Genomic DNA, 25439 nt, shown 5'->3' on the forward strand with positions numbered 1-25439 from the left:
TGCCTCTGCAGAACAAGCCGGCTGCAGGAAACTTAAAGCGAAAGAACCGGCTTTAATAAACAGCGAAACTATCTGAAGCCTGAAATTTGGAAACGCAAGTATCAGCACTTTATTGACTTTCAATTTGAGAAATGCGAGTGAGTGAAAGTGCTTTGAAAAGAAAAAAATATGGCGCCTAGCCTCTGAGTTAACGAGCCAGTGAAAGTGGATTGGTGAAGTTATCTTGTTTTGTTACAAAGTTTCCAAGTTGTTACAAAGTTGCCCTGCTTGTTAAAAGAGAAACAATAATTTCTCCTTTTTTAATACTGGACTTTGCTTTATTTAAGTCTTTATTTGATTAAATCTGGGGGACTTTTTTAGAAGTCTTTGTGCAGGAGGGAAAGGAAAAGGAACCTCCCTTTTCAGAAAAACTAGATCACGAGCCAGGATGGCTTCAAAGAAGCAGGAAGGGAAGGCGTCAGGGGGGGGATCCCCCACACACAAACATGAAAAGCAACCTCCCCCTGCTCAACAGTTACAAACTCAGAAAAAAGAATTTGATGTGGGAGATTTAAAAGAATTTATTTCTAAAACTTTGGATGACAAATTTCAAAAATCCCAACAGGAGATAGATGATAAACTTCAAAAATCACATCAGGAATTTATGCAGGAAATTAATGAAGTTAAAGACATGGTGAATCAGAATCAAAAAAAGGTGATCAAAAAAATATCAGAAGTGGCGTCTGGCCTGGTAGAATTTATTGGGAAAGTTGATTTTAAAGTTGAAGAATTTAAATCAGAAGTTAATGTCAAGATGAAAGACAATGATTATAAAATTGATGAAGTTGACAATAAAATGCAGAGAATTGAAGATGAGATTGTTATGATACAATTCCGGGCGATGGAATTTGCTATACGGCTTCGGGGAATTCGAGAGGAGGAGAGACAGGACTTGAGACAAGTTTGCTCTGAAGCCTTGGCTAAGATTTTACAAGCTAGTCCTGATTTGGTATTTCACAAAATAGATAAAATTTACAGAGTCAACTCTTGGGTGGCCAGACAAAGACAACTGCCTAGAGATGTGGTGATATATTTCACTGATAGAGAAATTAGAAATCATATCCTGCAAAAATCTTTTCATACTTCTATACAAGTGGGGGGCTCACGACTTGAAATTTTTAAAGAATTACCTCCTAAAATGCTGAAAGCTAGAAAAGAATTTGGTTTTCTTGTTAAGGAATTGAAAAATTTACAGATACCTTTCCGGTGGGATGCACCAGCTGGGATAATTTTTAGATACAAGGGAGAAGGATATCGGCTGAATACCGTGGAGAAGGCACAACATTTTTATAGTACTATACTTAAGGAAAGAACTCCATCTCCACGTACATCTACAGTTTTGGAGATTAAGGAGAGTGAAGAGAGGCAATTGGAAGAACAGTCTAAGCAGGAATTAGAAACAGTGCAAGGTGCAGAAGGAGGTTTTTTGAGTGAGCCCTTGCTGGATTCTTCTCCAATTTTGGATTTGATTCAGTTGGCTGAAGTGAAAGATCAACGTATAACTAGAGCTCAATCTAAGCTATTTAAACAACAGCAACAACAACAACAGGAAAGACAAGACAAGAAGGCAGTTAAGAGTACCGTACAAGAGAGTGGCGCTATGGGAGGAGCGAGATCGAAGCTTTCGGAGGAACTTCAAAGATATTGCTCCGCGCTCCAGAAAGAGGCCGATGACCTTTAAGTGTCTATCTTGGAATGTCAATGGGTTGAATTCAGCACAGAAAAGGAAGAAAATATTTACATATTTGAAACAATTTAATAATGATATAATATGTTTACAAGAAACGCATATAACTACTCAAGATCAAAAATATTTGATAAACTCAAAATTAGGATTACATTTTATATCTTCGACATCGCAGAAAAAGAATGGTGTGGTTATCTATGTAAATAAAAAATTAACAGCGAAAGTTATAGAAGCAGATCAAGAAGGTAGGTTTGTAGCAATTGAATTGCTTACAGCAAATGGACCAATTCTTTTGATTGGAATTTATGCTCCCAACCAACAACAGGATTATTTTTATAAGATATTATATACTAAAATATTGCAATGGGACTATAGATCTATTTTAATTATGGGAGACTGGAATGGAGTAATTGATTCTAAATTAGATAAAAAGAGCTTGGCAAAGTCTAGAATTAGACTACCACAGACTTTTTTTGATATGAAAGAAGATATGGAATTAAAAGATGTTTGGAGAATACATAATTCAAATGTATTGGATTACACTTTTTTTTCTGATAGACATAGATCTTTTTCTAGGATTGACTTTATCCTGTTGTCAAATGATCTACTTGTTAAGACCAAAAGAACAAAGATTTTTCCAAGAACTTTGACTGACCATAGCCCTGTATGGATAGAAATTGAGATGGATAAGGTTGAGAGACGCTCCTGGAGATTAAATGAGAACTTGTTTAGATACGAAAAAAATATAATAGAACTTAAAAAGCACTTGAAAGAATTTTTTGAAATAAATTTGAATAAAGGTACTCCAATCGAAATTGTTTGGGATGCAAGTAAAGCTTATATGAGAGGGGTACTTATCTATATGAACTCTAAACATAGACAGTTCCGACAAAAGAAAAGAATCGAGTTGGAAATGGAAATAAAGAATAAAGAACAGCTACTTATTAAAAATCCAACAGATGAAAGAATTCGAGGTGCTATAAAACTTTTGAAGGACCAATTTCAAATGCTTATGGCGGAACAAGTTGCAACAAGCCTACAATATGCGAAGCATAATACATTTTGCAACGCTAACAAACCGGGCAGATGGTTGGCTTACACATTGAGGAAAAAACAAAGTATACGGACTATTGATAGTATTGATATTGGCGGGAAAGAAATCTTTCAACAAAAATTAATTAAAGAAGCTTTTGTGGATTATTATACTAAATTATATGCTAAAGAAGAGGTGCAGAATGGACTTATAGAAAAATATTTAAATGATAAGAGAATTACAAAAATTACCGATCAACAAAAGGAAAGAATGAATTATCCCATAACAGAGGAGGAGATAACAGCAGCAATTAAACAGTTAAAAACAGCCAAAGCTCCTGGCACGGATGGTCTGACTGCAGTGTATTATAAAACTTTGCAAGCTGAAATGGTGGGACAACTTAGAGACTTATTTTGTAACATTCAACAAGGGGGTAAAATACCCCCATCTTGGACAACTGCTTATATATCTTTGATACCAAAAGAACAAGTTGGTCCTAAAAAACCAGAGAATTATAGACCAATATCTCTTTTGAATACAGACTATAAAATTTATGCGAAGGTATTAGCCAACAGATTGATGCCAGTAATTCAAAAGGTGATTCATGAGGACCAAGCGGGATTTATTGAAGGCAGATATATGAAGGACAATGTAAGGCAAGTAATAGATTTATTGGAATATCTTGATAAGAATAAACAGATTCCTGCAGTGCTGGCTTTTTTGGATGCAGAGAAGGCCTTTGATAGAGTGGATTGGAATTTTCTATTAAAGACTTTAAAAAAGATGAACTTTGGGGACCAATTTATACAGGCAATCTCAGCAATTTATCAAGAGCAAAAGGCACAGATTATTATTAATGGAAGTTTGACGACAGAGTTTAAAATTGAAAAAGGAACAAGACAGGGATGTCCGTTGTCCCCACTTTTATTTATTTTAACATTGGAAGTCTTGTTAAACACAATACGGGACTCAAAAATTTTGAAAGGTATAATGATAAGGCAAGAGGATTACAGAATAAAGGCATTTGCAGATGATCTGGTGGTTACCCTATCACAACCAATGGAATCAATAATCTTGATGAATGACATTATACAAGATTATGGTAGAGTTTCAGGTTTTAGACTGAATTCAAAAAAGACCAAAATGATAGTTAAAAATATGACACAAGATCGTAAATATGAGCTTGAAAGGAGGGCAGGTTTTGAAATTGTACCTAAGGTAAAATATCTTGGAGTTCAGGTTGCAGAATCAAATTTGAAATTGTTTCAAAATAATTATGAGGTGTTGTGGCGAGAGGTTCAGAAAGATATGGAGACCTGGAAAAAGCTGCAACTGTCTTTACTTGGAAGAATAGCAGCAGTTAAGATGAATATTTTGCCAAGACTTCTGTTTTTATTTCAAATGATTCCGGTGCTTAAAAGTGATAAACAATTGAAAGTTTGGCAGTCTGGTGTGAATAAGTTTGTCTGGAACGAGAAGAAGCCGAGAGTGAAACTGAAAATTATGCAAGATGTTCCAGAAAGAGGAGGCCTTAAACTCCCAAACCTACAGTTATATTATGATGCTGCAGCTTTAACTTTAACAAGTGATTGGTTTGGAAGTAAAAAGACTGGAATACTAAACGCAGAAAGTTTTGATCTCGAATTTGGATGGCATGCTTATTTATTTTATGACGACAAAGTAGATAAAGTATTTAAAAGCCATATACTTAGAGACTCCTTGATGAGAGTTTGGAAGAAGCACCGACTCAAATGGGATTACAAAATACCGCTATGGTTGGATCTTGGTCATACTTTGTGGAATACAAATATAATGTCACTCGGGGGGTTTTTATATAAAGAGGTTCTTTTTACAGATGCGGGCAGATGGCAGCTGAAGACATTACAGACACTGTTGGATGAAGGACTTAATCTAACTTGGTTACAATATAATCAATTACAATTGAGATGGAAAGAGGACCAAAAAACTGGTATTATGTTGCATGAGGAAGAATTGGTTAGACACATAAAAGAGAAAGGTCCAATGCATATTAAAAGGCTTTATAATGTTTTGCTAGAAAGGGACTCAGAAACCGAATTAGTTAAAGATTGTATGATTAAGTGGGCACAAAATTTTGAAGAACCAGTGATGTTGGAAACATGGGAAAAAATTTGGGTTCAGAATGTTAAATTTACACAGTCGCAGAATCTGAGGGAAAATTTCTATAAAATGTTTTATAGATGGCATTTAGATCCCAAAAAGTTGTCATGTATGTACCCTAATGTTCAGCCAAAATGTTGGAGATGCGAATGTTTGGATGCTACGTATTATCATGTTTGGTGGACCTGTAGGAAAGTTAAGGCTTTTTGGATAAAAATTTGGTGGGTCATGCAGAATGTTTTGAAGAAAAAAATTCAGTTTTCTCCACAACTGTTTTTATTGGGTATAGTTAAGGGTTTTACATTGGGTGAAACAAAATTGATATTGTATATGATAACAGCAGCAAGACTGTTGATAGGTAAATACTGGAAGAATGAAGCTTTGCCCACTATCGAGGAATGGACTGTGAAGATGGCCAGTTTTGCAGAGATGGCGAAGATTTCAGCGTATTTAAAAGATTGTTCACAAGAGACTTATGAATGGGAATGGAAAAGGTGGATAGAATATGTTCAGAACAAATATCAAACTAGAAAGTATCAAATAGCTTTTATTTGAAAATAATGTATTAGAAATATTTTAATGCAAAGGGATAATGAGGAAAAATTTTATAGGGGGAGGGACGGGTTCAGGCTTATATATTAGTGTCATTAGTTATGAGTAAGTAATAGGGAAGTCTGGGGGGGGAGGGTTAGGGAGGGTTAGGGAGGATGGGAGGTTTGGGGCGGGAGGTGGGGGGTGAAAAAGGGGGTGAAAATGTAATTGTAAAACTTTTGCAATAAAAAAAAAAAAAAAAAGCAGCCTTCAAATTTGTATAAGTTTCAGACTGCGTGAAGACAAGTTTGTATATTACTTTTTCAACTCCTTGTCAAGTAAAAGTTGCTAATTTATAATTCCAAATAGCTCCAGAATTATTTCCATAATTCTACTTTTACATTCATTTAAAATAGTATTATAAGTTTTAACCAAATGATGTAATTGAGTAGTAGTATACAAGGTGAGCAATTAAAAACCTGTTGTCTCACATGAATTCATCAGTAGCATTAAACACAATGTTATCTCTCAGCCTCAAACTTACAAGTTTGAGAACTTAAAAATTGGGAAATACTTTTCCTGGAAACATGTATCTATAAACTGAAATTTAAAAGTTATAGTTAGAAAAATGAATATTTAGCCCATCACCACTTGCACAGTTGTTTAACTACAAAATATATTTCAACCACATTTATAACAGTGCTAAATTACTAGACTTTGTGTTCAATTACTTTACTTTACTTTTATTTGATTTATATACCGCCCTACTCCCGAAGGACTCAGGGCGGTGAACAGCCAACAATAAAATCATACATACAAAATTTAAAAAGCAGAAATAAAATCAAACTAAATAGTTTGGCCCAGACAGATTAAAACCCCCAATCAATTTAAAACAAATTAAACTTTGAATATTAAAAATATTAAAAAATATTAAAAAATTATTTAAAAAGAGGGAGAAAGTTAGGCCAGGCCCGCCTGGTGGAATAAAAAGGTCTTAAGAGCACGGCGGAAGGTGCGCAGATCCGGGATTCTCCGTATCTCCGGGGGGAGCTCGTTCCAGGTAGTAGGTGCCCCCCAGAGAAGGCTCTCCCCCTGGGGGCCGCCAGTCGACATTGTTTGGCCGACGGCACCCGGAGGAGCCCCTCTCTATGAGAGCATACCGGCCGGTGGGAGGCTATTGGTGGTAGTAGGCAGTCCCGCAAGTACCCAGGTCCTAAGTCATGGAGCGCTTTAAAGGTGGTGACCAAAACCTTGAAGCGCACCCGGAAGACCACCGGGAGCCAGTGCAGCTCACGCAGGATAAATTATTAATAATAAATTATTTATTACTGACTCGAAATAATAAATTAGTCACAGTCACATGATATCTTCATCTTCTTCCTGGTCAGAATGTAAAATTAAACACAAACTTTTGAAGAAGAGGGTCTTTCATATTACAACATGGTATACAAGTTCCGTTGCTAGTTGACAGTGCAGCTATTTTTAGGTTTATATTGGAAGTAAAGGGGGAAAAAAGGGACAGTTAATATAAAAGTTAGAGCACTAAAGACTCCTGGTGTTTCAGCCACTAATTTATAAATCCAAATACCTCCAGATTAAAGAAAATATAGAATGTGTATCAAAATCACAGGCTTAAAGTTGAAGAATAAGAACAAACTTCAGTCCTCAGTCCTGCAAATGTTCTTGGTGGAATTCAAAATAATTAGTTTGAAGGGATTTTTTTAAAATCCCTTCAAATTTAATTTTTTTTTAATTTTTTTTTTAATTAAGATATGTATAAAGATACTAGATGTACCCCGCCTAGTTCTTTTAGACCATAATCATTGATTATGGTATGCAGAGGAGCCAATTTTTCATGTTCACAAGAAAAAAGCCCAATACCAGATTAAGTCATTAACAAAGCAATAGACGAGCAGTCTGTCCTTCCCAAAGAAGATTGATTTCCAACCATTACAGTGCATGAGAACTGAAAGAAGTGCAAGAATTTGAACCTTCAATTAACTATAAACAGGTCTTGCAAACCATCAAATCCTTTCAACTCTGTGTTACCAGCTGCTGCTGTTCAAATAATAATCTTCTACCTGAACTCTCTTTCAGACAGATCAGTAGGTCAGTATTAATGGCACCGTTTATGTAAGAATGCAACAAGAGCATGTGGACATTCATATATCATACTCATTCTTCCATTTCTTTTACTTTAAAAAAAATAAGTTGGCTTGCAAAGGTCATAGGTTATTGGGTTGAATTTTTCAGTTGATTTTAGACATTTGTTGAGGTTCTTTAAAAAAGAGGAATCAATGGCAATAGCCTAGCAGAGATGCAGAGATTAGTGTTCCATGCTATGAACAGGGGGGAAAATGTCACTGCAAAGAGTTGTTTTACTTCTATATCTCAGTCATGAGATCTTATGAGGCTTCAGAGGCTGTAAAAATATAACTGGAGCCATACAAAGGGTGTGCCCTGCCCTCTCAAGAGAAAAATACATATCCACCCCCATGACTCTCACATTAAGTCTTTGTGTAGACACAGAATGACAGCAAAGTCATAGATTATGTATGTTGAATTAGAGTAAAATTCTTATAAAGAGTTTTTTTTCACTTCTAATTTGCTCATCATCATTAGAAGATAATGATATTTTCTTGGTAGATACAATTGTTATTAAAAGAAGGGAAATGTGTACATGCTTACCATATCACACTGAGCAATCTTCAGAATTTTCTGCTTGGTATTCAAATAAATCTGCACACCATCTGCTCTTCTCACCTGCAGGAAGAAGATAATGTATATTACCTTATTTTCTTATTTTTTACCACTTGTAATGGAACAAAGCATATCAATGAGTATTGAATTATTTTTCTTCATTAATGGCTATTGCATTTGAATAAAAATAATTATTAAAATAAAGAATTTTTAAGTGGGTCATTATGAAACAATTATACCATAACAATTTAATTATTGACATAAATGATAAAAAAAATTTGAACAAGAGTAAAACAGTAGATAAAATAACATAAAAATCTCCTAAAGACTTTTCTATGAATCATGAAAAGCACTGAAAATACATGTACAATTAAGTTTTGCAACTGTTAGAACAAAAGAAATATTTTTTTGCCTGTTCTCTGTAATAATATCCTGAGATGTACTGGATATTCACAGTACAAATCAAAGACACAGATCAAATGCAATTAGGTACTTTCTTAAATGCTTGATCTTTTAAAACCCAGATAGAACACAAACCAACAGTGTTAGTCAGTATTGCTAATTCCTCACTGCATTATAGACCAAGAAGTCCCCAACCATGGTCTCTAACTACTGCAAATACATGTAGTCCTCAATTTATAATCACAACTGAGCCCAAAATTTTTGTTGCTAAGTGAAACATTTGTTAAGTGAATTTTGCTCCATTTTGCAACCTTTCTTGCCACAGTTGTAAAATGAATCTCTGCAGTTGTTCAGTTAGTAACATGGTTGTTAAGTGAATCTGGTTTTCCCACTGACATTGCTTGTCAGAAAATCACAAGAAGTGATCACATGTCACTGGGACACTACAATGGTCATAAACGTGAATCGGCTGCCAAGCGTCTGAATTTTTATCACATGACCATGGGGATGCTGCAACAGTCGCAAGTGTGAAAAGCAGTCATAAGTCACTTTTTCAGTGGTGTTGTAACTTCCAACAGTCACTAAATGAACTGTTGTAAGTTGAGGACTACCTGTAGCTCTAGGGATGGAGAGAAAGAATCCTATCTTCCTCTGAAGTATTTATAATATACTGATTGATGCATAAGCTTCTGTTCAAACATTTTAGTGTAATACAGTGTCCTCTGAGTTTAAATACTGATGCTTTTGAGTGATGTACTCAGTGTCACCTTGCATGGTGAGATGAGCAGGATAAAAATTGGGTAAATAAATTAATAAAAGTAAATGTGAACCTCAATCCTCTTTCGGCAATTAGAACATAATTTTTTTAAAAAATTCTCAGCCAGCATGATTAGTACCTAACTTACCTCAATACTTTTGATACTCTTATAGCAGTACATTTAGATAGAACTGTTACTGTTCATTTATTCATAAGGAGTTTTTTATTGAAAAGTTTTAAAATGTTTACAAACAAATCCCCCCCCTTCCCCCCACCTCATAAGGAGTTTTTTTACATCATCAGTGTGCTTATTTAGTGAAAATTCACCTATTTTCTGCTAACATAGATCAATTATCCTGCTGTGCTCTTAATATAGTTTCTAAAAGCATGTAAGGATCATTTTCTGTCCATTTTCCGCCATGCACACTCTTACTTGAATAGAATTATGAGCAATTTTCATAGTATTTAGTTCCGTGTAGGCATGCTTAATTGTCACACAAACTGATTCAACACTTCTCTTCACATTTCTCTCCATGTTCATTCAATGCAACAAAAATTTTTATATATAATGCTTATGAATTTTAAACAATTTAGAATTGTTTCAAGTAAATGGAAACAATCTTTATGCAGGAATTATGACTGAGACAGTAAAAACACAAAAAAATGATGAAATATGAGATCACTTAAAAGCGCTGTCTTACTCATAAGAAAATGTTGCACCTGTTGAATGATAATTAAACTGCCTTCAGTTTGCCACTAACTTAAATATTATCATTAAAGGAACATTTTAAGAACAATGTTCTTACTCCTATCATCTGATATCTCTCAAAGTCATTGTCTTTGGTAACTTAATAAAAATTACATCATTTTTCTCTATCCATCTGTAGGAGAATTACCTCATTGATCAATAATAATGGTCCATGCTTGCAATTACCATGTTATTCATAATAAAAACTATTCCACTATTAAAAACAAAATATGTGGTTCACAAATAAATCAATCTTTTTAAATTATTTATTTTACTATAAGGCAAAGTTTATTTTACATTCTGTAAATAAATAGGTAAATGAAAAGTAGACTACAGTAGACTATGGAGATTCTCAGTCATCCAGGTCATGGTTGTCCCAAAGGTGCTTTTTCAAGAGGCAACTGAACTTTCTGGGTTTTCTTTGAAGACGTTTTGCTTCTCATCAGTGGTGAAATGTAAAATTTGTTTCTACCGGTTCTGTGGGCATGGCTTGGTGGGGTGGTGGTGATGTGACTGGGTAGGTGTGGCCAACTTTTTTTTTTTTTTTACTTTTTAAAATATTTTTTCTCTTCGGCTGAAGAGGTTGTAGAAAAAATACTTTTAAAAGGCTCTGACGATCCCAGCTGAGCCGGGAGATCATAGAGGCTTTTTTTTTAAACTTTTAAAAGCATTTTTTTGGCCGAAGAAAAAATGTTTTCAAAAGTTTTTTTTAAAAAAGCCTCTGATGATCGTCCGGCTCAGCTAGGCATGGGAGGCAGGGCAGGGATTTTTGCTACCGGTTCTCCGAACCACCCGCCACCATCGCTACCGGATCGGGTGATCCGGTCCGAACCAGGAGCATTTCACCCTGCTTCTCATCCAAGAAGCTTCTTGGATGAGAAGTGAAACATCTTCAAAGAAAAATCAGAAAGTTCAGTTGCCTCTTGAAAAAGTACCTTTGGGATAGACTACAGTTCCCTCAAAGCAAACAGCCTTTATCAGACTGATTTAGATACAAGTACCATAACACAGATTTTTTTTAAAATTGGAAGAAGTCCAGTCTTATAACTAGAAACTTTCCCAAAAGATCTTCAGTTAAAGAATTTATTGAATATTGTAAACCATCATCTAATTCCATCCATATGAACACATTTCCTTTGCCCTATTATACACGTCATACTGAAGGGTCAACATATTAAGCTGATACACAAACAAACTTCTCTGGCTCTAACAAGTAACCAAAGATTAGCAAGGCCACTCTTGGGAATGCTCAACCTGGCCCTGCATAATTAGCAAGAAAGAATTAATGTCTATATTTACATTCACTGGAGAGGAAGGGATTACAAGAGACTAATACACTGGGATATTTGTATAGTGGGCTCAGCACTGCCAGGGCCACTGCAATACTTTAAATCTGTATTCTTCACTGTGTGCCTGCTCATTCTCTTGTAATATCTTCCTCTCCAATGTCTCTATTCTGTAAAGGAGAAAAAAGAAAGAAAGAAAAACATCAGGTAAGGAATAGGATGAAGCATACATTAATGAGCATATGACTAAAGAACACTGCAAAGGGCATAACTTTGAATAGTCACTGAACAAGACAGTTAGCAAGTGTATACCTGTAGTGTATACTTTTTGTTAGATTTCCAGAAATAAAATATTTTCCCCATATCATAAGAATTCATTGAACTATTCACTGTGTAATCATCTGTTCTAAAATATTATAAGTTAATATAAAATATTCAAAATATTCATAAGAATGGTATACAAGAAGCAATGATTACATACAACTGAAATTCTATCACATATTCATCATGTGATTCCCAGGCTAGAATAAGGTAAAATCATTCCCTTAGTACATTCCTACAAATTCTTTTCTTCAAGCTATTACCTTTTTTTTTTTTTTTTTTGCTGATTTGCACAATCACACCCAGCTTATTTCAACAGCTAATGAAGGTGAATTTATCTTTAGTTTCAGAGTTGAATAAGGAGAACCCTATATGAACTATAACACATTTTTAACATGTAATTATGAGTTACTTGAAACACTCCTATTTGTACTCTTTTATTCTCCTTCTTAAAGCTCAAATTATTGAGAAGCAAAATTCATTCAGAAAGCATTTTAGGCTTTGAACAAAAAGAAGATTTTATTGCTAATGAAGTATTCAGGCCAAGAATTAGCTTTTACATTCTGAGAATGTCAAGCATTTCAGAAACAAGTGACTAAAATTAAGAAGCTGTTCAGCAATAACTGTTTTGTAAAGAAAAAATCCTTTATAAATGAATGCATATATAATAAATATAATACGTCCCTACAACCAAATAGGTTACTATTTGTTCTGGTTAAGTTTGAAAACACCTATTATTTAAAGATGAGCCCAGAGTTGTTATTTGATCTGTCCAGTCACAAATATGCTTAAGTGTCTTAGTGAAATTTCTAAGGAAAAAAGGGGGATACAGAATGGGAGTTTTCTTTGTGGTCCATAGTTCCCTTTGTTCCCATCCCTCCCAGGAAATTTGCAGGCAGTTCTGGGGGAGGGGGGGGAGGAGGCTTCACAGGGCTTTGCTGAAAATCATGAGAGAAGGAAAACTGGTCAGTCTATATTATATGTGGAAAGGAGGATTACCCAACAGGTAATAGTACTTTCTAGTACTATTTTAAAAACTTATAGAACAGATTATTTTAAAGCTCTTTCTAATGGTTTTTCTAATAGAATCCGACTATCCCCAAGTTGGCAATCTTACCCACAAATGTGGTAATATTATCAAGAAATTCCTCTACTTCATACTTATCAATCTAGCTATTCTCAATGGTGGTCCCTAGATTTTCATGGCTGATCATAAAGTGAGGGCAGCTGATACAACTGAAGGCTTACAATTCCTCCTTACAATGCTTCTTTCAATTTTTGACTAAGGTCCATTCACTGCTAAAATACTTTCAATTATCAATTCAAGTGTCCATGAATCTGATTTGTACACAAATGCATTTACTGTATGATGGCTAAGAGGCATTTTCTATGAGTCAGCCCAATCATTTAGGTGTTGAGTTGCACAGTATTTAAGATTAGATCACTGCCCATAAGAAGATGGACTAACTCACATGATAAATGCATTTAAAGTGATTGAACATATGTAGAATACTTACATAGGCAAGCAGTTTATCTGTGGTTGCTATCATATCTGTTTCAGTTCTGAGACCAAATAGCAAGGGAGTCAAATAATGCTTTTACAACAGCTTATATTATTCATTTCTCAAACTGAGAATCAATCCACAATGTTTTTTGTCCATAAGAGTGCAAAAGTTAACATATCTCATTGTTTTGTAACTTCACTTACTCATGCACGCATTCATTCCAAGTTTCTTACATTAATTAAGCCAACATATGTTAAATAAATGATATCCACATTTTAGTCTGAAAATAAATCCCACTTGCACAGCTCCCAAAGCTATTAGTTATGTAGTCAGATTTTTAGTAAATGTGCTATAGACTAATTTAGTCAACTTCCACATTTATGTGCCTACATCACTATCCAACTGATGATGCTTTTTACATATTGTGTTGAAAGCTGCTGGCTTTTATAAACATTTGTAAGAAGTATTGCATTCCAATCATTACAACAAGACTAATGAGGAATTTGTTCCTAATTATAGCATTATATAATGATCAACTCAACTTATCAAAGGGTGTATGTATGAGTGATTGTGTCATGTGATGGTTTTGCCAGAGAGTTTAATCATCTGTTCATGCTTCCCGATTTGGGGTAGTCCTGTTCTTGTGAAAATTAGGGCACTGCACTTGGGTTGGGGAACTGGGTAAAATCCAGTTTTATATATTATGTGAGGGTCTGATATAGCACGTTCAGTTCAGATTATTTTATATATTATATTATATTATATTATATTATATTATATTATATTATATTATATTATATTATATTATATTATATTATATTATATTATATTATATTATATTATATTATATTATTATATTATATTATATTATATTATATTATATTATATTATATTATATTATATTACTTCTTCATTTCAAGAGTTAGCAAATTTCTGAGGGACAACAGCTGAAACTCACTCTTCAAATGAGCTGCAATATCAGACATGTCATTACAGGAAGTTTGTTGATGTCAGACAAAAGAGTTAGTGTTTTTTCTGCAATTTTATGGATGGGAAAGACAATCCAGACATTGATGATACAATTTTGGCCTTGTTTGGAAGGTTTAAGGGTAGAAACTCTAGTGGATTGCCAGAATCTTTCTGCTCTTATTTCTTCCTTTATTTTGGAGAAATAAAGACTTTTTCTATTAAGTTTCAATGGTAACATCTTAAGGTTTTGAAATGCCTATGGGCATCCTCCTTGCTTTACATAATAGTGTATTATATATAAAGCAGTGATAATAAACACCAAGTTTTTAATTGCTACATAAGCTACTCATATCAGATCATTCTAGAATAAGCTAGAATAAGAATGAACCTTGCCAACAAGTATGCCAGCCCAGAAAAATAGATTGTCAGGCAATGATAAAATCTTTAATTTGGAGGGAAAGCTTAACTTTTTAAAAATAATTTTTATTTTTAAAATAAATTTAAATTATTATTTGTTTTTGCATTGATTCGGAATGATTTCTCTATCAGCTCCCTGTTGGGCAATTTGAAGGTTGCTGGGCTGTTTCTTCTTAAATCCTACCATCTCTGCCTTTGATGATACATAGGGACAATATTTTTAGAAAGTGCTTCATAGTGAACCTGCTGAAACTAATCAAGTGAAACCCATAAACAGTCTATCATTCTTGTTGTTTTCTATTTCATTTGGCCAAAAAAGGGAAGCAGTTTTAAGAGTTTGATGTTTCTCCATTACAGGCTGTTGTTCAATGTTTGCATTCAAAAGTTTAAACTGAATTGTTACATTAAACTCGCAAATTCAACTGGATGCTATCAGTTTCACAGAAACTGTATTTAGAATATTTATTCAAAAAGAAGGCGAGGTTCTTCAATTAGTATACCTTAATATTTGGAACAGTATGGAGGCCAAGAAGTTATTTAAGACAGATGCTGCTGACAAAGAAAAACTTGCAGGTATCTTGTTGCAAATAATTCAGACAAAAGGCTACCCCCCTGTTGTGACCCAGGCCCAAGTAGGTTGTCAGACTTCGATGCTATCTCAAAATAAATGAATTTCCAAACTGCCAATCTTTAAGGAAATATTTTCTTTATTCGAGCACAGCAACCGGATCATGACTCGATGCGGACAAGACTGACCTTTTGCCCCCCAATCCCTCCCTTTCCGATCCCCAATTCTCCTTTCTATGTCAGCGCTGAAGCACTGACATAGGTATTATCAGACGCAAACAGTTCGAAACAAACAGACTTTATTAGAACAGCTGAGAATTAATTCATTCTCAGCGTAGTCCAAACTAATTCAAAACAAATTCTTCATAACACAATTCTTCAGCCTTATCACCAACCTTGGTCTAATTAGGCAACCTGCCAAAGGCTTTTCTTGGCAAAAGTTCAGAAGCAGAAGACGCCGACAAGAAATAAATGCAGCAAGACAAGAAACAAATCTATCAACGTTATTTTCCGACAAAGAGCCCAAGAGCCGTTGCTGGTCTTTTAAGCCTTATGGGAGGGGCCAATCATCTTTTGGCCCTACTCCCGAGTCGTCCTTTTTCTTTAGCTGCTCTTGCCCTCTGGCAGCTCTTCTCATGCGTGCACTAGGAACAGGATCCTCCTGTTCCTCTGCCTCTCTGCTGTCAGCCTCTGGAGGCTCCGGAGTCCACACATCACTCCCAGATGGCCCTGGCTCTCTGCCTCCGACGCAGAGCCCTCATCCGGGCCTTCCCCAGCCTCCAGGACTGGCCCATGTTCTTCCTCAGCTTCCTCACTGTCCAACTCCACTGCCAGCTCCTCAGGCTGCTGGCGAATCACAACACCCCTCCCCCCCAAAAATATCAAGAAATCAATAACTGTTGCTTTTGTCTTACTATCACGAGTAGGGAGGTTGGCCCTTGAGCTGAGAATGTGAGACACAAATACTTCTGTATTTCCAACATCAAAGAAATGATGGTAATATAAAGGAGAAGGATACGGTCCATGAGCCTTTTGAAATTTCTTATCCAAATTCCATGAGGATATTTTGGAAAAATGGGAAGTGGCAGCATTAAGACTTTGGGAGAGTATGGGGTAGGACAGATAAAGGGCAAAACAGCTGAGCAATCACGTGTCACTTACTTTCACTGGCACTATAATTCTTTTCCATTGTTAAAATATCAGTTTATCTCTTTATTTTGCAGATTAAGTAATTCATCACCTTTTATTTTCCAAGGATAATAAAGATGAATTTGAACTTTGAGAAATCTCTTTTTAGCTGTTGAATGTATTGAACTTTCCTAAATTTCTTATAATAGTAAACTGGGAAAAAAAACTTCAGCAAGCATATAAGTGACAGCACAATCCTATCCATCTTTTACTCAGAAATCCAATTATGTTCAATTAGACTTTCTCCAAAATAAGAACATTTAGGATTATAACCAGAATAGTTTTCTTAACACCTATTGGATTCTCAAGAACATCTTTTTAACAAAATATATATGTACTCCACGAAAACAGAATCAAATTTGACATAATTATAGTAAGATGTTCACAAGAGAGCTCAGAACTTGATGCATATATTGCTAAATAAATTATGCAAATTCCTAATACTATTATAAAATAGAAAAAGTACACCACTTGTTCACACATATACAATGATCACATTATAATTCTATTTTTACCAGTAAAACATTGTAGAAAAGAAATTTATTTTTATACTAGCATGCCACCCACTCCTAATTAACATCAATCTGTCTTCTGTGAACAGTATATGTTGCAAAAATGTGTGCCCTTGAGTACATGAGGGTATTTTGCAAGATGTCCTACGTGTTACTAAAACCTGAAATTGTTTTACCCACTGCTGTAAGAAATGCCTGAATCTTTATTCTCTTGTGACTTTTCAGATGAATAAAAATAAAAATAATCTTTTTTACCTTTCTGTGATTTTTAAAAAATATTTATTAACATAACCCTTTTGATTCAGCTCCTCCCAATTCCTCCATCCCTGGTACATCTGTTTCTTAGCTGGTTAGCTATTTTAAAAAAGCAAATAAATGTGGTGCAGATAGAGAAGACAGCCTAAATATCCTTCATCTAATGAACAGGCATGACAGGAAGGAAGTTAGATCTGAAGGCTACAACTGAAGACTGTAAGCATTCATCCACATGTCCTGCACTAATGGTTTCTTAAGGAAGGGAACATGTGATGTTGTCTTTAATCTACCTCCAGCTCATGATAAATAAACTTCTGCTCATCTTTTTTTGCTCCACTTCAAAAGCAATGTTTTCTGAGATGTGCATGAACAGTGAAAACGTAAAACAGTAATTTTATATTTTGAGCTTGGTGTCATAAAACATAAGAGCCCCAAAGAACTTCATCATCACATCCTTTTTACAACAAAGAATTACAAGCAGAGATTCCTTATACCAGAGTGATAAAATGATGAAAATGGTTGCAACACTGAACACAGAGTGAAGACAAGGATGTGTCATGTTTTCTTAGTGATTTAATGTATTTAAGGATTAATGTATAAGGAATAAATGCTATGATGTTAAATATGTATTGATTATTGATGTGAATGTGTGTGCATCTTAATAAGCAGCACAGTGCAATGCTGTTGGTTAAGAAGCTTGGCACAATGGTTGCATTTCAAAGAGAAAGTGGGGTGAATTATTACAAGTTATACATAAAAAATGTAAATTAAAGCAAGTAGCAAGAAGATTTGCTAAAATGGGGAAATGAATGGAGAAATTTTAAGCTGTGCAAAAACTGGCAGAAAGTGGTGGGTATTACAGAATCCGTTACGAGAACTAAATGCTTCTCAAAAAAAGAAAGATGGCTGTGTCTGAGAATATGCTTCTGCGCACCCAATATTACATGGAAATAAGGAGTATGTCAGGAGAAACAGAGAAATAAGTTGAATGACATGAAAATGGCTTCATTAAGAAGTTTGTTGAGTAACAAAGAAAGGTCAGAAAGTCAAGAATGTATAGGTCATGAATGAAGACAAATCAAACATAAAGTGAGTAAGCAATATGAAAGAAATACATTGAGATAATTTGGGCATATACAGATGAGGACTGAACTGCAAAACACATATGTGAAGAAAAAGTGAATGGGATGACAGAAAGAGGAAGGCCAAAGACCTCATTTGGTCCATAAAGCACTTCTAGTTGTTATAAAATGTCTTCCTCCCCAGAGTCACATGAATGCAGTTTGGGCACTTGACAACTAGCTCACTTTTGCGACCAGTTGCAGTGTCCCAAAGTCACATGACTGCGATTCATGACAGTTTTTTCCAGTTTCCAGCAAAAAGATACCTATTTGGAAGAACGGATTTGCTTAATGATAACCATGATTTAATGATTGCCAGGAAAAATGTTAAAAAGATAGATCAAATCACATGGGTGCCTCAACTTAATGAATACAATGATTTACTATTTCTGATCTCAATTATGGTTGGAAGTTTTTATTGATTTATTTTGTATGGCATAACAGAACACAGCATTAACTGTTGTTTTTATTTTTGGTATTTATGCTTCTTCTTCTTGCTGGGGCATCCTCGGGAGGTCCAGTAGGCAGAATGTGTAGACTGTTTAGCTGAGACAAAATCATGTTGCCCAGCGTACACCAGGAGGAAGCTAGTCTATCCTGGAAGTTCAGATCTACCTATATGTTATCTTTTAAATCTTAAACTTTTTTTCAATGTGTTTCCTTTCTCATTATGGCAAGAAGTCACACTGCTAGTTAGCCAAATTACAAGGGGCTTCAGATGCAAAAGAAAAACAAAATTTAGGATTTGTAAGATGCCCGTTTGTGATGTATATACTGTACATGTGTGTGCCATGCCCATTTAATTAATAGATTATATATTAACAATTCATCACCTCAAACTTAGAAAAAAATGATGATTAAGGAATTCATATGGCATGCCCTTCAAAAAGTTATAATCAAATATCAAAGCTTCTTTTAATTTTGTATTACATTCATGAATCTTAAACCCATTCAAATTATTCTCCACAATGATAATAAATGCTTGAGTTTGTTCTACAAAAATCACCAGGTCTGTCCCAGAGGACTCTATCATCCTCCAGAGTAGTTTTTAGGAGAAGGGCCTGCAGAGGAATGGAAAACTGCCCTCTTTCCACTACAGAAGCAGTTAATTAACTGGATTTCACAGCAGCAGATTTACTTAGTGTGGAAGTTCTTGGCACGAGGTATGGATTGCATGTCCTAGTTCTTACCTCAGCTTTACATGAATTCACCAGTGACCTTGCATAAAACACTACCCTATCCTTGGAAATACACAATACATCTCATTTTATTCAAAGTTGCTTATCAATTTATGTTTATGGCATTACACTCTGGTACTATCATTTTATTCTGCCATAATCACCTATACACCCAAACAGTGTATAAATATATAATGAAACCAAATAGCAACTAGGGTTATGCAAAGCATCCAAAAGGAACATTTAGCAAAGCCTATTAAAACAAGCAACACATCTCTCTTCAAAGTATTAAAGCAATTTTAAAGCTCATATAGTTACTCTAAAGGCTGCTCAGATGTCTGTAGAATAGAAACGCCAGTGAAACAAATCACTATGTCTAGACACACTAAAAGGCAGAAATGCAGAAACAGCCTTTGAAGCAACTTTAACATATGCTAACACATTTTATGACATGCCCCTTTAAAATGTTTTTCACTATTCATCCTAAGGAGTATTAGTATAGATTTCAGTAGGCTCTTCAAAATATTATGCTAAAGCAGTAATATAAATATATAGTAACATAAAGCAGTAATATAAATATAAAGCAGTAAATCCATTAGGAATTCATACTTATATAAACAGAAGCAAACTAGCAACAAAATAGTTCTCATCTGTCCCATGAGGAGAGCTCTTTAAAATATGACAAGGTTTTTTACAAAGTTATGAGCTAGTTTCTATGGGATTTCAGAAGAGTATGATTTACTCACTGTACAATAATTATTCACCAAGATATGGTGAATACTACTAACTTTGGCTGCAATGGAAATCTAAAATAGTCCATTACTCCAATTATATATATATTTCTCATGTTTAGGGATTTTTCTCTTTTCACTATTAGTCAAGACTGCTTAATTTCAGAGCTACCTAGAGAATAATCTCTTAATGTGGTTCTTCATGTCTGCCATCTGGTTTCAAATCAAGCAATTAAAAAACCAAATAGAAATAAAGAAACATCATGTCATTTAATATACTGCACTTTTAATAAAATAAAATGAACATTTTTGATACAGAGATTCAAGAATATTTAGTGCAATATTGGGGTCTTTGAAGGTATATTAATGTAACAGACATGTCCCTTTTAGCTTCATAAAATGAGAGATTTGCACAATCACAAAACAGCTGCCCTTGGCATGAACCAAGTTTAAGGGTACAGGTAGTCCTCAACCTATGTCTATAATTGAGCCTGAAATTATGGTCATAAATCATGCCAGTCATCAAGCGGGAAGCAAATGCCAGTTTTTGGCAAAAAAAGTCATAAATCAGGCCTGAAATGTGGTCATGTGACCAAGAGGATGGGGACAGCCATCTGAACTTCGAATCTGGGTGGTAAGTAGTTCTGGGGAAGTCCTTCATAACTTTGAATGGGGTTGTAAATTGAGGTCTACCCTATATGTAGTGTTTAGACAATTTAGTGACTATTCAAAGTTATGGCAGCACTGGATGAATGGTAGTTGTATCCTGTCTCTGAAATTACAGCCATTGCAGCACCCATGGAGTGATATAACCAAAATTTGGGCAGTTGGCAGCCTGGCCATACAACCGTAGGGATAGTTCAAGTCCTCCCACATGCCTATATCTCCCTCATCTCTGCCCTCTTGTCTGCCCTGTGCTCTGTCACTTCTGCTGATTCTGGCACTCCCAAATGACCTTTGCCATCTTCTTCCTTCCATTACCTATGAGGCACCTCTAGCCTGGCCCTTTGTGAGGCATCTGCTAGCCACACCAGACCTTCTTCCCAAGGTTGTGTGTAGCCTTGTCCAAGTTGCATGCAAATGTCTCTTTGGAAGGCATCAAAAGCTCACGAGAAAGCCAGAGGCAATTTGGACAAGGCACAATCATGTGCAGTCTTTCCATGAGGCTTCTCATGAGAGTCTGAAGCCTTCCAAAGCCTCATGAGAAAACCATACACAATTTTCTACATAAGGCTATATGTGGCCTCAGGAGAAAAGCCTGGTGAGGACAGCAGCTACCACACAAATGGCCTGGCCAGGTATGCTTTATCAACATTGGGAAGAAGACAGTGAAGGTTAGCTGGGGACAGCAGGACCAACAGAGTGAGCAGAACCCGGGGCTGCCAAAGGGTGCTGGAATGCAAAGAGTCTGAAAGGGCAAGGATTGGGAGGAAATAGGTGATGGAGTTGAAGAGGAGGCAGAGGAGGCAATCCCTTACTTATTGAGGCTTGGGGCTGGAGGGTCCTCACCCAATGACCAGTGGGATTCAGTTAAGGATGGCAGTGGGGGACTGCTAGGATTGACATCACTAAGTGATGTTGACTTGTGACGTTTTGCTAAATGACATCAGCACTTAGCAACAGAAATTCTGGTCCCAATTATTGTTGTGACTTGAGGATTTTCAGTAGTGCTGTGATTAATGTGCTAGACTGTCTGGGAGACTTGTTCAAGTAAACTTCAGCCAAGGAAGCAGATTGGGTGACTATGGACCAATTATTCTCACTCAGCTCAATCTATCTCACAGGTTTCTGTGTTGAAAAAAATGGTAAGAGGATGTAATATGTACATTCCAATGATTTTCTGAATAAAAGCAATATCTAACACATAACATTCATAAAAATAGCAGCAAAACGTATATCAGAATTGTTTTTGCTTGTGATTTGCTTTTCGTGAACAAAGAAATGTCAAATTAGTTGTCTATCCCTGTACTAAAAAGAGCACTCTTAGAACAATGTTTTCTAAAGGTGCATAGATCAAAGCCAAAAAATTGTCTATAAAACAAATTTTATATAAGAATTATTTTCTTTCAGGCTATCTGCTACTACTAAATGTACATCTTGGAAGATCATGGATCTGAGGATCCATGTCAAGATCCATGTCAAAAAGCTGCTTGATAATATTATGGATTCTTTTAAATTAATATACAATAGTTACACTGGTCTCTAAAGTATATAACAACCCAAATATATTGCAATGTAGGCAGGGGAAGATGGGGGAGAGAATTACTGTTTCATATTTAGTCAGATGATGAAAAAGCCAACTCTCAAGCTTCCTTTCCGAGACAGAAGAAATGAGTCAGAAGGAACCTCAAGATAACATCAACCAGATCCTCGTACTATTAAAAAAAATAATCCATGAAAAGATTTCTCTAGCAAAGTATTTCTCTGTTCTGTGCCAAATGTTAACTGAAATACAAAATGTATGAATTTTTACACAAAAGCTCCTTAGAAGCAAGAATGGAATAAAACAAACACACATGCTATAATACTGTAATAACTGAACCATTTTTGCCCTTTCAAAGAGAAAAGTTAAACAATGATCAATGACCAATGATGATCACATTATTTAGTAATCTGGAGTACCTGTACAGGTAGTCCTCAGCTTACAACAGTTCATTTAGTGACCAAAGTTACAATGGCAACTTATGACCATTTTTCATACTTACAACCATTTCATCATTCAAAGAAAGTAACTGAAAATAACTGAATCAGACCAAGATGGAAAAAAACTGAAATTCTCTACAGCAGAGATGTCAATATCCAAGATACATTAGAAGATATTCCCCATTTACAAGAAGCTCTAATACTAGAAGATTATGGAAAATCAGCACTCAAATCTTTTGTAATATCATTTCTCTTTTCCTCCCTCCCTCCCTCTCTCTCTTTCCCTCCCTCTCTCTCTTTCTCTCTCTCTCCTTCCTTCTCCCCCTCTCTCTCTGGTTCTCTCTCTCTCTCTCTCTTTCCCTCTCTCTCTCTGCCTCGTTTCTCTCTCTCCTCCCCTGCGGGGTGGGGGGGAGGAACCTCTGAACTGGTGCTGGGTGGTGGGAATGACGTCCAAAGGCCGCTGAGCCCAGGAGCAGTGCACCCATGTTCAGCTGGCTGGCGGGGAGATGGGGCATCCCAACACAGGCAGCTCTGCAGGAAAAGCAATTGCTTTTTTTTGCTGAGTCAACGCAGGGTTGCATTGTGGCTCCATGTCGTAATGGGCTTCAGGAGGAGGACGGGACCCCATCTCCCCCATTGTGAAGCGTGCAAGTGAAAAAGTTCACTCAATCAATTCCAACTTCGCAAGATCTTTTTCTTTTAGTAACGAAAGTCAAAGAGCACAAAAACACAAAGAACATATTAATAGCAAAAGGCACAGCAACCTTAGAACTGACAATGAAAATACTGAGTGGTGGATAGTTTCTACCTTTTGGATTGACTGTCAACAATACAGGAACCAGCAGTCAACAAATAGCAGCAGGCTAGCATTTCATACAATAGAAATGAAAAAGGTATTCTGATGACATGTCTTTACATCAAAATGCTCAGAATGTGTAGGGAATGGATTTCCCTGTGGTAGTTTATGAAAGTGAAAGATAGAATTTCAAAAAAGTAAGATAAAAAAGTATTGATACTTTTGAATGCTGTTGTAGAGAAGACTCAAGTGGATACCATGGATTATGAATGAGAATGATTCAATCCAGACTTCTCACTTAAAGTATTAACCATCAGGCACATTCTATATATTGAATACATTTGGAAACTAAGCTCCCCTGGTAAGAGTTATACTGCTGGGAAAGGGTGAAAGGAAAAAAAAGTAAAAGGCAACCATTTGACGATAGATGGACTTGATTACAGAGATGATGGGTACCCTAGTAGAAGACCAGAAGGGCCAAGCTAGGAACAGATCATCCTGGAGATGTTCTATCTATATTGTCATTTTTAAAAAATTTTTAAAAATTTGATTTATATGCCGCCCTTCTCCAGAGACTCAGGGCGGCTTACAGTGCATTAAGCAATAGCCTTCATACTTTTGTATATTTATACAAAGTCAGCTTATTGCCCCCACAAATTTAGAGCTGAACCCCAACTTGATGGCACAATATCAATCAAACAAGAAAGGAAGATATGTTATTCTGGTATTAATCATATCAGAGTGCTAGATAAGTCAATGAGAAGATCTGGAGTACATATATATGGTTCAGATACTGGGGGAAAAGCAGAACAAAACAGAGACCCATTTGCATTAGCTTCTCCTCAGATATTTTCCCAATGTAAGAATTCTAATTATAGAAGTTTAGTATAATTAGTAAACAGCTTAGTGTCCAACTAAATGACATGCTGTACAATTTTTTTTCTTGCAATAAAATAAAACATGTCAAAACAGGAACAAAGAACAGTATGAGGGAACAGGCAACTACACATTTTAGAGCTCTCTACACATCAGCTAGAAGGACAGGCCAAGGAAGGAAAAAAGAGTGCAGGTCTATGTGCTGTTTCAAGATATTTCTATTTTTATGAGTTGCTAATATATTAGATACCACAAACCATGCTATATCCATCAGATGTTATCAATTAAAGCTTTATGCTTTTCCAGGTGTTAAATGTTACATTATTTCTAAGATTAAAATTGACAATCCATAATTGCATAAATAGCATATATTAAACATTCTTACACATTTATACAACAGTATTTGTAGTCTAATAATTTATTATATTTTTTAAAAACAGTACACATTTGTTATAAAGTGTATGTAAGCACTTCTCGTTCAGCAACCATAATTGGAACTAACAACTCTATCCCTAAGCACAGTGGTTGTTAAATAAAATATTAAACAACTGCAATGGGCTTATAACCTCACTTCCCTTTGGTTGTTAACCAAATTATTGCAGTTGTGAAATATCACATGATCACGACTTTTATTTCCTTCTCTATAAAGTCTGCTTGTTGCAAGTCAGTTATGAAGCATACAAATTATGATTACCGATTGCAGAAAATTACAATGGTTATAAATATGGGGATTGTTCACAAAGTTAATCATTTTATACCACTAAACTTCTGAATGAATGTTAAATGTCAGTAAATGAGGACCATCTGTATCTGATTTAATTCATACGTAAGGTAAAATTAACTTAAACATGCTGTCTTGATTTTGGTAGGATTTACAGATAAACATATTTAATACTGAATCCTTGAATTAAATAATAATATAAAGGTTAATTGAACAGTTTTTCTAAACTAGTGTTACGTGGACAGTATTTTAACCCAATGAAGAGGTGCAGGAACATTGGAACAATGTGTTTCAGCTCTCAAATATTACATAATTCA

General features: G+C 35.4%; 1 protein-coding gene across 4 annotated transcripts in view; it reads right to left on the minus strand.

Moving 5' to 3' along the window:
- The window catches only part of ATXN1 (ataxin 1), a 239738-nt gene that overhangs the window by 100789 nt on the left and 113510 nt on the right, over positions 1 to 25439 (minus strand). For all 4 annotated transcript variants that reach the window (XM_070940685.1, XM_070940682.1, XM_070940683.1 and 1 more), the window contains one exon: positions 8118 to 8192. The gene's annotated coding sequence lies outside the window, so the exon portion shown is untranslated. The remainder of the gene's footprint in view (positions 1 to 8117; positions 8193 to 25439) is intronic.

Source organism: Pituophis catenifer, unplaced genomic scaffold, assembly GCF_029215685.1.
Source record: "Pituophis catenifer annectens isolate HBS135680 unplaced genomic scaffold, rPitCat1.0.hap2 SCAF_3, whole genome shotgun sequence".
Taxonomy (NCBI): Eukaryota; Metazoa; Chordata; class Lepidosauria; order Squamata; family Colubridae; genus Pituophis; species Pituophis catenifer.